Consider the following 12,871-nt stretch of genomic DNA (forward strand, 5'->3'; position numbering starts at 1 on the left):
TGGAAACTATTCCAGCTGCCTTATTTCTGAGTCATCCCTGTGAGTACATTGACTTCTAGAAGCTGCATTGATTCTTCTATGTAGTTTAATAAGATTATAATGAATACAAAAGAATGATTTGTCCATATATACTCCTTATTGAGGATATTTGGACAAAATATAATAGAGGCATAGATAAAATCATAAGGCTACACATGCAGGTGAAGAATGTCAGTGTAACACTGGTAAAATTAATCTATTTATTGCAGAAGTGGAAAAATTAACTTTGTAACAACATAAGTTTCCTGTTATTCCAAGATAAATTTATATCTGTCTGTTCATTCTGTATGAAATTATATTTTTGGTATAATAATACAAAGAAATTAAATTACTGACTTTAACCTCTTTTATACGTTTGTTTCTACAGAGACTCAGCCTGAGGCAACAAAAATTTCATATGCTATGTATGTAGTTCATTCTTTCTGTTCTATGGAGAAATAATTATCTAGCTAACGAGCAAGACACTGCACAGTGAGTGCACCACAGCGAAATGCTTCAAAAATACTTTAGGAAAATTCTTGCTCCCCCTGCAGTCAAAGGAAGCTTTTGCAGTGCATTTAAGAAGGGAAGGAGATGTGCCCGTCTCCTGTGGATGCTCTAAAATAGGCTTGATGTGTGTTTGCTTTGCTTTAGCACTGCTTACTTAAGAAAGAAACAAGACTAAAATTTTAACATAAAAATGAGTTTCTTTCTGCTATCTTTGCTTACTGTTTTGTTTGCTGTACTTTTGTAAGCAACATGAAAACAGTGAATAGAAAAGACCTACATCCATGGTGTATTTTCTACAGACTTCTCAGATGATGGAGCACCCAAGTCTGCTAAAACAAAAAAGAACTGAGGGTATTAGAAATCTTGGAGGCATATGAAACATCAGGAAATACACTTCTATTTATTCACAATAAATTCATTATGTGAACTTTGAAAAGAAAAGCTATGTACACTAAATAATTATAGTTAATACACATAGATATAGATATATACATAGGTATAGATATAATATATATGATTGAGTAAATGTCTTCTTATATATATATATGTAATAAAAACAGAGATAAAGTTTTGTGTAATATAATAATTCCAGATATTACATTAAAATAACATCACAATATACATCAAATAGCATAAAGTAGTAAGTGGCTTTCTAATAGTTCAGTGCCACTATTTTAGTAAAATAATTTAGGTTGGGAGTGAACTTACAAAGTTGCCCCATCACCCTCTTCTAAGGTGGAAAGGACCATCTGTTTTTTGCCTAGACATTCAGTTATTCTATGCCTTAAGTTACCAGATGACACAATATGCAAATAAAAGGGTTTTTTTTTTTATATATTCTCCAAAAAGACTGATTCCTATTTTCTTTTTGCCTCTTCCTCTTTAAAATTTTGTAATAATTAGAAGCCTGATATAAACCACAGAACTCTTCTGTGGCTGAAATGCTGTTTTCCTTATACACATCAGCAGAAGATATAACTTTTTTGTAATTTTGACAACAGAGACAGTGTATGTAAAACAAGTGGTCCCAGCTAACAAAGCACATTTCTCCTGGGAGCTTTGTGGGCAGGAGAGGGAGGATTTAAGAATAGCACACTATCTTTTTGCTGTGTGAGAAGCCCTCATCAGGTAGACTTTAAACCATCAGCCTCCTGGGTAAATTTGATGCACAATCACTCACTAAGGAAGAGTTTGTTGAGGAAGAAAGGGAAGAAGATGCTTTCCTTGAATCTGCTGTGGCCTTTTACACACAGAGCAGCAGGTGAGTGGATGCTGTACTTTTCCCACAGTTGCTCTGCCCCTCATTTGTTGGTTCAAGTTCCCAGGCTGTCCTGCTTATAGGGAATTTCACCAGTTGTGAAAAGTTCATTCTGCACTTTCATGAACAGTTCATTTACCTCAGAAGACAAAGAATGAGGAACTGGGCTGTGTTCTGCAATAGAAACAGTTCAAAGGTGGAGTGTCCATTTCTTACCAAATCTTATAAATTAAGTCTTATCTCTTAATTCAAATGTTAACAGGTTCAAATGCTCCTTCTGACCTTTGTGCCTTTAAACATGTACAGTGTCACCTGGAGCAGGTCAGTCTAATAATATTCTGTGATTTTGAGCCTGAGGGCTGGAGAATTAAGGAATAAAAAAAAAGAAAAAAAGTAAAAGGATTATTCTTTCCAGTCTTTGGGTAAAACAAGTTCTCAATTCTCAAGTGGTTTCATAAGAATATATTTTTTAGAGGACAGGACAAAGCTCCTTCCTTCCTGCTCTACAAAGATACCCACTGTTCCTCATGTCAGGTTGATGTTTATTGCACTGAGAAACATTCCACCATGTAAGAGGTATGTCCTAATCACTAGTAATTGAATTAAACACTTAAAACAGCAAAAGGGGTTTTATTTTCCCTCTCCTCCCCTCCCCTGCCCTCCGCAGCTGCCAGGGCTGTGAGTCAAGGTGCTGGTAGTTTGTCCCTTTCCCTGGGCTGCTCTAAGAACCCACAGAGTTAATGGGAAGTGCCCATCCATTGCTGTGCGGGGCTGCTCAGACCTGCCCAGTTCATCCCAGGGGTCACATGGCTTGGCAGCAAAGCCAACAACTGAATGGCCAAAATTGTCTCCTCTCTGTCCCCTCCTTAACCCCAACTGAAAGGCAGCCAGGCAGTGACCAAGCAGCCTCTGCTCCTTAGGAGCTTGTGCTTCACACTGAGGGTACAGCTGGGTCTGCAGAGAAGCTGTGGGATGGAACTGGGGAGATGTGCAGATACGGTATCCAGAGTCCAGTCTTCTCTTTAGAATGACTTAAGTGATTTAAACACTTCAGTAAAAAAAAAAGCCCAACCCTCCAGGGTGTCACTGACATATTTTATCAAAATCCTTTTGCTAGGATTTTTCTCCTGAGAAGCTGAGAACCCTCAGAAAAGAAATGTAAACAATAACTATCTGATGGCTGTGGAATGTGGTCTGGAGATGGTTTACCAACAGGTGCATCTTTAATTGGTCTCATGTGAATTGTTTTTACTTGATGACCAATCACAGGTCCAGCTGTGTCGGCACTCTGGTCAGTCACGGGTTTTTTATTCTCATTCCTTTCTAGCCTTCTGATGTCTCCTTTCTCTTTCTTTAGTATAGTTTTCTTATAATATATATCATAGAATAATAAATCAGCCTTCTGAAACATGAGTCAAGATTCTCATCTCTTCCCTCAAACACCATCATATCAGGGTAGTCATCAGAGATCAGGACCACTGACCTTAGCAGCTGTATTTTAGAGTTCCTCAGGGCTACCAGAGAACATTGTCAGTAATGTGCCCTTTTTTCTCTCCAGTCTGTGGGTGCTAAACAGCCTGCTTTGACAGCGAGCAGCCTTAATCCTGCATTTTGCCAAAGCACAATAATATGGGGTTCAAAGTACTGTTCTAGTAAAAGGCTAGATACAAATTTCCATGGAAATTGATTGCATCATGTATCACACATGGGTGAGTCAAGGATATTGTGAAATATTTCCCACTTACTGGTAATAGTAAGTCCATAGCAAAATGTGAATTATGCTCTGTAAGTGCTCCTTATCATGGTATCTACTATGTATAATTATTTTATTGACCTCCTGTATTATTTTACTTTGCCCTGTCTGACTTAGCATGAATGGCTCTTGAGTTTGATGATACAGATATCTGATAGATCACTATAATTTTTAGGTTACAATTTCTGTGCTGTAAACAATGATGTTTGTGCAGCTTGATGTAGAGTGAGGTTAAAAAAAAAGAAGAAATCACACAAATACTAAACATCTCTAATTTCTGATGATTTATCTCATTCTTCCCTTTACCAGTAGCTTTACCAAGTCATTAAAGATGCCAACTACCTAAGATGAAATAAAAGATAAACAATTTAATGGAAGAAAAGAAAAGGAAATAACCAATTTTACTTGACATTACAGCCTTACATTTTTTCAACATTTCTATAATGCCCAGAAAGATACAAACATTCCTTAATACTGATTTAGGAGTAATCCAGTTGTTCTGATCTATGTTTCCTGCCTCTTACTGGTTTTCAGAAATTTCTCTGCTTTTTTGGGATTCTTGATGCCAGCATTCATACCTTTCACTATGGAAATGTAATTATATGGCCTATGGCCACAGTCTTTGGTGTTTTGCTTAGTAGTTACTGAAATCACTTGAATTTTTTCACCTTTTGTATAATCAAATCCAAGAGATTGTCTTGTTTCCCTGGAAGTGTTATGTAAACCTGTACTTGCTATTAAGTGATTTTACCAGTTGAGAAAATTAGTCATGTAATATTTATAGATCTCATACAGAAACAGAGGATTTTGGCAGTGTTGCCAATACAGCCCCAATTCTCAAATGTCAAATGTTGCTTTGAGGAAAAAAACTTTCTTTACCTTTAGTTTCCATTTTCTTCCTTTGTGGTTATTCTGCTACCTCTTTGTCTAGTTTTATATCCAGCTTTTGTCTATTGTGTCATTGTGCTTACTGTCACACATATTTGTGTATTTCATTGTATTGTATTCACACATCAAAGCTCTTTTATGCTGCAGTAGCAGCAAACATTTGCAGAGAAATATTTGTTGATTGTTGTACCAAATGCTTTATTTTCTGCCTCCTTCCTATTTAGGATCACAGCCCAGCTGAGGTGGGAAGGCATCTGTGAAGATCATCTGGTCCAAATTTCTGCTCAAAGACGAGTCTGTGAGAGCAGATTGCTCAGGATGGTGTTCATTTGGTTTTGAGTATCTTCAAGGCTGGGGCAGAGTGGAAGGATCAGCTCTCACAAACTGTAGACAATGCTCTGCCTAATGCAGCACAAGATAATATTGGCCTTCTTTCTACAATGACACATTGCTGGCTCGTAATTTAAATTTTTAAATGCTCTTATTTCTAAACCTTTGTATTGTTTCTGTCCCAGTCTTCCTGAATATGTATATATATCTTCCATAAACCCCCTAAATACCACACCAAATATACACTTTTCATTAACTCACTGAGTTCCATCTTAAAGTAAATATGTTTGTTTTCTTCAGAAACCACACTGGATCCATTTTTCTGAAATTGTTTTGCTCTTATTCATGTAACTAAATAACCTTTCCCTACCAGTCTTCCTTGCAAAATCTCAGTTGCAGCCTCCATCTGAAAAAGCTTCCCTGGTTCTCCATGCCCATCTAATTGCTCAATTTCATGTTTTTCTGCCCTTTTCCTTTAACTATCTCTTTCAAAAGAATCAACTCACTGAGCCTTTGCTTTCAATCTGCTTTTTAGAAAGTTTTCCATTAAAACATTCCTCCCTCTCACTTCCTTTGGCAGGTCTTATGCCCCTGGATAATGCTCAACAGCAGTAAACTGTGCTGAATATAATTTCTTAGCAAATGGAACTAGTGATTTGTCCACACTTGATCCAAACCCTCACATTTTCTGCTTTTCCTGTTTTTCTTCACTCATGGCATTGTTGCCCAGGATTACCTAACTCAAAAAAAAAAACTGTGGGCAGTGATGGCTTCTGCTTTGCATGGACCAAAGTGCAGGAGGGTTTTCTATCATTATTTTGTTAAAAGTACTCAGCAGATCAATTGCTTATTCTGTTGCTACTCTCTGACAAAATTTTCAAATGAATGTTACTGACACAGAATTTAGAATAGCTCTAAAAGTTAACTGCTGGGAAGATGGAAGAGTAAGAAAGTGAGGAATGTAGAAATCAGAGTCAATTTAAGAGCCAGTACTTGAGAAAAAAAAACCCATGAAAATCACCCAATTATCATGGGATGGCTCTACCTAGAAATTACAGACATGTGCCAATGCAACTAAAGAAACCAGACCACTGTTACACTTCTTGGATTTCTGCAATTTTTTGTGGTATTTTGATATACTGACAAAAAAATTTCCCTTCTTAGTAGCCTGACTGCCTTCAATTTTATTGTTACACAGATATGTAGTAAAAAAAACTAAAAAAGAAAGCCCTTATCTGTTGCTCAGTCCTGTTTTACAGATAACAGCTCTTTGCCTGACTGTAAAGCCTGACCACTAGTGGGTAGTTGTCACTGAACCAAGAAGTACATTAGCAGTAGGATGCACGATTTATTTTTAACAAAGACCCAATGCAAGCATTGTATCATATGTCAGCATTCTGTACAGGTAGGCAGTCTTTCAGATAATCTTTATTGTTCTTGGAAATGACATTTGAAACTTTTATAATATAATTTACCAGTTCTTCCTTAGGAGTATCCTGTTTTATCCTAGAGGGTGTGTGTAGCCTCAGTGGAATCTGACAGAAAGCCAGGAAGAGCACTGCAAGTACTGTAGTGCACTTGTCCTGCAGAGATGAATAGTCTTCCTTGTCCTCAAGGTGCAGCCAGGTGAAAGAACAAGCTCCTCCTCTCATCAGCTGGGATTTGCTGAGGCTTAGAGTTTATTAGATCTAGAGACCTGCTGAGCAGGGAATCATGAGCTCACCCAGAGGCAAGAAAGCAGAAAAAGATTCTTGTGAAAAGGAACTCAAGTTCTGTCAAAATTGGTAAAAACACTTCAGCTCTGCTGCCCTCTCCCTAGGATGGTGTGGGCTGCTGGAATCTCTGCTTTAGACGCTGCAGCTGTAAAAGCACTCCTTCAATAAAAGGTGGAGGAAGCAAATATATTTCCTTCCCAACCTACAGGTTAGTTTTATCAGTCGTCAATGGTTTCCAAAGATTTAACACCTTTCTATCTGATAAGTAGGATGCAATTAGCTTCTACTTAATTAAGTGAGCATGTGTGAGTGATCATTTCAGACTTGTGAAGCCAAGAATGCAGTGTAACATCCCTGTGGGTTTCCTATGGTAGGAAGTGATCTGACATAGTCAGGAACTCAACCCTTTTTTATTCTGCAGGAGATGCCTTGGGTTCAGGGATTTGGGGCAGCTGTTTTATTTGTGTGATACCTGAAACACTAATTTTCATCATTTCTCTTTGCTATGCACACTCAGGTTTATAAAATGTTTATTTTACATTGCTGAAATGATTTATGTTAATTTCAAGCATTTAAAGAACTTTTCAATGTATGAAAACCATTAAATAAACCTAAAATTGAGATAAACCACCAAACCCTCAGTGTATAAGGACATAATTTGAAAATTTAAATACTTACAGAGAAATAATACATCTTGAGCAAAAATCACCCTCCCCCCCCCCAAAAAAAAAGGTAATTACTAAACTTCCTGTCTAAAATCAACTTCTGAAGGAATGATGAGGCCTACCATAACACAAATATTCTGTGAAAGGATCAGAACTAATGTGTGCATCCTGGGAAGCTTAAAAAGTGACCCCAGAGTACTGAATAACAAGACCTGGAAGGTGCAAGCATAGAGTTATAGGTGCTGATAAAGCCTTTTGCTGAGCTGGGTGCTGAGCTGGGGAATAATATGCTTCATTGCTTGAGGAGTGGTTGTGGTTTGCACTCTGCACAATGTGCTGAGAGCCAGGCTCCTCTCTGCTGCTGACTGAAGTGCATCAGACCCTGGGGTATTTCAGCCAGCAGCACAGAGCAAGCCGTGCACAGTATCTGTGCTGTGCATCAGGATTTCAGTAAATACAGCTCTATGTATCTGCACACTGTAGACCACCTTTTATTCATGTTGTTATTTGAGGGTGCTAAAAAGTAGGTGGCATTTAGATGTAAATATTCTTGGTTGGTTTAAAACCATCCATTTCTAAGTTATCATGGTACTTGTTAGGAGACAAAAAAAAAAAAAAGATAAGAGAATAAAAAAAAGAGAAGTTTTTGGTTTCTGGCCAGACACAGACAATGGAAAGAGAGGAGCTTGCCCAGCTTGCTGCCTTCTGACTTTACAGGATGATTCACACTCTGCAGGGCTTAAAGGCTTATGTGCCCATGTGTGGTTATGCATGGAAACCTCAGGATAGTCTCTGCCATCAGTGGGATCACTTGTACAATAATGTGCTTTGTTCAGGATACATCATTTGTGACCATTTGTGACCATTAATACAAAAGGATATGGGCAGAACAGTTTGATTACTCAAGGTAAATAAGGGGCTATGAATGAAGAGAGGTTGAGACTGAAGGGAAAGATTTCTGAACTGTGGCAAGATCAATCTCCTAGTTCATGTAAATGAGTGAGAGAAGAAAAGAACATGAACTGAAAAGACTTCACTAATTGGCTACTTGTTACTACAAAAGATCAGTGCTGGGAATATAATGTAGATCAGCTTCAATATGCTTTATCCAATACTGTTATCTCCTCCCAAAGCAAACTCCCCTTGGCCTTGGAGATTTTATCAGAGGGTGCAATGTTCTTGCTTATAATTTTCTCATATGAAAGGCCTTGCTTTTGTTTCCTTGATTTGTACATAGATTGAACCTGTAGCAATGTCTGCATATAACTACATATGTATGTGATCCACAGAAGAGAAAAGGAATTTAACACAGGAATAAATTGTATATTAAATGAACTAGAAGGAGCACGAAAAGCAACAAATGTTCCCTATTATTACCCTATTTGTACTTGAATTACAAATGCCTCTGTAGTTAATGAATAGATTTAGTGGTCACTTTTGTGCGATGAAACAATTGCTTCATTTTGAAGTATCATACTCTGGGTGCAGACCTTGATGGATATAACTACATGGAAGGTATTGTGCTCCTTGAGTTCCTGAGTTAAGGCTCTGGGCCCCAAGGACAGCCAGACTTCTCATTGCTGCACGGGCAATCACTGGCCATGAACAGATGGAAAAAGCAAATATAGGTGGGCACCAAAGCTCTTTCACCTTTTCTAGAATGGGAGGGTTCTCTGTGTATCCATGGTCTTTTTTTCCTCCTTGGAAATGCATGGCCAAGAGAATGATGTCACAACCACTTTTTTTTTTTTCCACACAGCAAGTAAAGGGCTGGAGTAATTAATCCAGGAGACTCCCTTTGGCCTGAGATATCTCAAAACCAGACTTGCCTGGCACTCATTTGTAAGATAGAAATCCTCACATTTTACCTAGAAAATTCTACTGATCTTTTTCCTACTACCAGCAATAAAGATGAAAAATTACTGTATATGATGAAAGTTCTTCCCTGTTTAAAGACTGCTGATTTACTCAAATAATTGATTATACTGGTGCAATGAATGCTTTGAAAACTGGGTTTTCAGTTCAAATCAAGTTAAACTTCCACATACACTGGAAAGCTTGAAATATGTCTGATTTTGCTGCTGTAAGGAATAGAAATAATTCATTATTGTTTTTATGATGGAGTACTGGATAACATGCTTATCTCCTTCCCATAAAATCTTTCCTTCCAAAGATCAAAAGGTTTGAAAATATCCCCTTTGTCCTATTGCACAAATAGGACCTACTTATAAACTAGGTCATAATTTTAAGGTGGTACCTTTAACCTTTTAAATTTCAAAATTTGTGGGTAAAGGTACAGACATACCAATTAAGAGTAGAGCTAAAATAGTTTGACAACCAGAGAGAGCTTACTGTGTACATACCTGCTTGAGTATATGTACAGGCAAATTGATTTATTTTATGCACTTATTCCTACTATTAAATTTAACAAAAAGCTGTGGAATATTGTCTTATCAAAAGATCCCAATTTATCATTTCTAGAATATAAACATTTCACCTGCAAATGACAGGCAGCTGTCTTTGCACTCTCTGACCAAACAGGCCCAGCCTAAGCAGAGGCCAACCACAGCAGAGTGAGGGCAAAAAACTGGCACATTTGTCTTGAAGATAAATTCTTGAACTGAAATAAAAAAAACCTCAGGATTAGAACTACTTAGGATCAAAATTAAAGCAATTTCCTCAAGGAAATTCCTTATGAGTAGAATAATGAGAGTTGGAAACATGGTAATTTACTTGAAATTTTTTTTGTTTTTTTTTTTTTTTTTTTTTTTTTTTGGTGGGGGGAGGGGATAGGGTTACACAGTCTTGATATATTGGGTTTCCTGTAGTGAGTTACACTGACAAAAATAATTTGGCATGGCCTCACAATCTAAGCTACATTTACAGACGAAGAGACTGACTGAAAGATTCCCTAAGGTGCTGAAGCTTCCTTTTCTCTCACATCTGTTTCACTGGGCACAGGAGGCACAGCCCACGTGGGGATCTTTGCAAAAGGGGTCAGGTGCTTGTGTGCTGTACCCAGCCCATTCAGGTCTGGATCTGGCTCTCAGAGTGCTGCACTCAGAGCAGTTTATAAGCCACATGGCAAAAATTCATACAGGACAGTGCTTGTTAGCTGAGGATAACTCTTCCAAGGTCAGGAGTGAATGTGGAAAACGTCATTAGAATATGTGGGTGTCCTGAGAGCCTAGACTGTCAGGATGTTAATGTGCAATTTCAGCGACAAGAAATTACAGTTTTATATCTCCCTTCCGTAGGTACACAAAGCTACTGTGCAGAAATGCAGACAATATTTGAGTTCTTCTAGAGAACTGAAAACATTCCACATGCATGACAAAAAAAGTCACTTATTTTATGCAAATCTAAGTGCCTGAAGATAAGTCTTAAATCCATACTTAGATAAATCTATGATAGTAGATTGATTTTACAGTGCTTCTGGATAGCTGTGCTATTCTGGCAATAGAAGCACTTTAAAATATCTGTCCATTTGTATCTTCCTGGTTTTGCATGGATTTAGATTATTAAAAAAATATTTTGAAAACTCTCTGAGGACCATTACAGAAATGCTTTTTTATACTACCAAAGCTTTTCTCCAACAGTCTAATAAGAAATATTGAGCTTCAGTGAATATAGAGCTCTCTGGATCTACAAAAGAGGTAAAACCTCACAGAGATTTATTTCTTACTTTCCTCAATGCATTTCATCCAGGTAAGGAAACATGGGAAAAAATTATTGGGCCAGTATAAATGTGAGAAGGCTTGAGATTGGTCCATAGTACCAATGAGAGATCAGAGAAAAAATTACAATAATGTGTTAATGTTAAGCATAAAAGAGTTGGTCTGTTATGACAGTAGCTTTGTTTCCACAGTGTCTTGGTTTGAAAAGACACGTGTCTGCTAAGGAAGGCAGGAGCCTCCCCTGAACTGGAAACTGAAAACCCCCTCCCTCCAAATTGTTATAAATGTGAAATTGAGGGGGGATCTCAGGCAAAGATATGGGAGCAGGAATAACAGTTCTTTATTAGGGAAGAAAATAAATTAAAAAAAAAAAACAACAACAAACAATGCAGTAATACAAAACAAGGCTGACAGAGTCAAAATGTGGCCTGACACCCTTGGGGTCAGGGTCTTGGTAGCAGTCCAATTGGAATGGTGGCTGCAGTCTTCCTGGAGTGGAGGTGTGGTTCTGTTGGAGCAGTGATCCTGTAGAAGGGTTTACTCTTCCTGTGAAGATCCAGTGGAAAAGGCAGCTGTTCCTCTGAGAATTCAGTGGAAAGGCTGTTCTGGTGTCCTGAAATCTCAGATTATATCCAGGTAGGAATGCTTGGTTCCTTCCTCTGGGCAGAGGTTCTCCCCATGGGATGATTAATTTTATCAGTCATTCAGTGACAGTCATTGGCCTATTAACAGAAGATGTCTCTCCAGAGGGAGGAGTGGTTTGTGGAAGATATAAAGAAAACTGCCCAATTAACAGAAGATAACTGCCAGACCTCTAACAGATGGCAAATAGAATACATATTGCCTTGCAGTCTAGGCCACACAGGGAGAACTTTTACAGCAAAGATAGCTGATGAGACTTGCATTAAACTGCCAGTGTTGTCCAGTTTTTGTGCTGGTCCAGTTTTAGATGCTGTTGATCCTAGCATGGCATATGACTGGGTACAATATCACTTGTTAAACTGCTGTATGAATTAACTACAAATGTGTAGGTAGGGACAGAATGACACTTGTATTTTTTTCATGCCTATGTCTAAGAAGACTTTGGAAGAAGTCTGATATTATCCCCAATCGTATGTTGCATCATAGTAAATAATTAGGAAAATGACATTAACAGAAGTTTTGTTTCTGGCTGGCAGAGGTGGAGGCTTCTGAGAAGAACACATGGTACTGAATGAGGAAGTTACAATTCAGTGAGAATTAAAATATATTTCTAATAGATTTCTCTTATTATTGCAATGTATGGATGCATAATGATGCCTTTTAAAGCAAATTCTATCTATCCTATTGGGATCAATTCAAACAGTCCATTATGTGTTTCAAACAGTATTTGTCTTCTGCCCATAAGGAATACTCCAACACCAATCTCAAAGCCATATTCACTGTTCTCACACCTTACACTTGCTGGATGAATTCCTACTTGCCCCACGTATTTTCATCCACTGCCCCTCCCAAGACAAACTTCCTGGCTATGGTACTGAGTGCTAAAACAGACAAGGCCTAACTTTCAGATCTAACTTGTCCTGACAAATGTTGTCAAGTTTGCCAAAGCAAAACCTGAGAAAGACGCTGTGCTGTGCTGCTTGGTGGAAAATTATATGTACAAGGGTCTGCAGACAACAAAGTAGGCCTGCTGTGCAATGCATTTTTGCTTTGGCACCTCACTCTTCCAACCTATTTGGCCTGACAATCTTGACCTGTCAAGATGTCTCGCCATGTCAGCTAAAAGGAGAGTGATGGCTGAAATGGGGTGCACTGTAAGCGGCCAACAGATGAACAGTTTCTCTAAGATTGTTCTGAGTGTTTGACTCACCAGGGCTTTTTTTTCTTACAACAGTCCATCTGCCTGGACTGAGAGTTTTGCAATCAGCTATTTTAACAGTACACAGTTTCACAATGAAGTTTTATTTGGACATAAAAGAGGAAGCAAGTTCAGCGTGTTGCAGTTCAGTCAGTTATAAAACCCCCTCATTTCCTAAGGGACTTTCTTTCTATACTTCTTTGCTATAGAGGTTTAG

Source organism: Agelaius tricolor, unplaced genomic scaffold (genome assembly GCF_023055355.1).
Source record: "Agelaius tricolor isolate 1412-34295 unplaced genomic scaffold, bAgeTri1.0.p SCAF_7, whole genome shotgun sequence".
NCBI lineage: Eukaryota > Metazoa > Chordata > Aves > Passeriformes > Icteridae > Agelaius > Agelaius tricolor.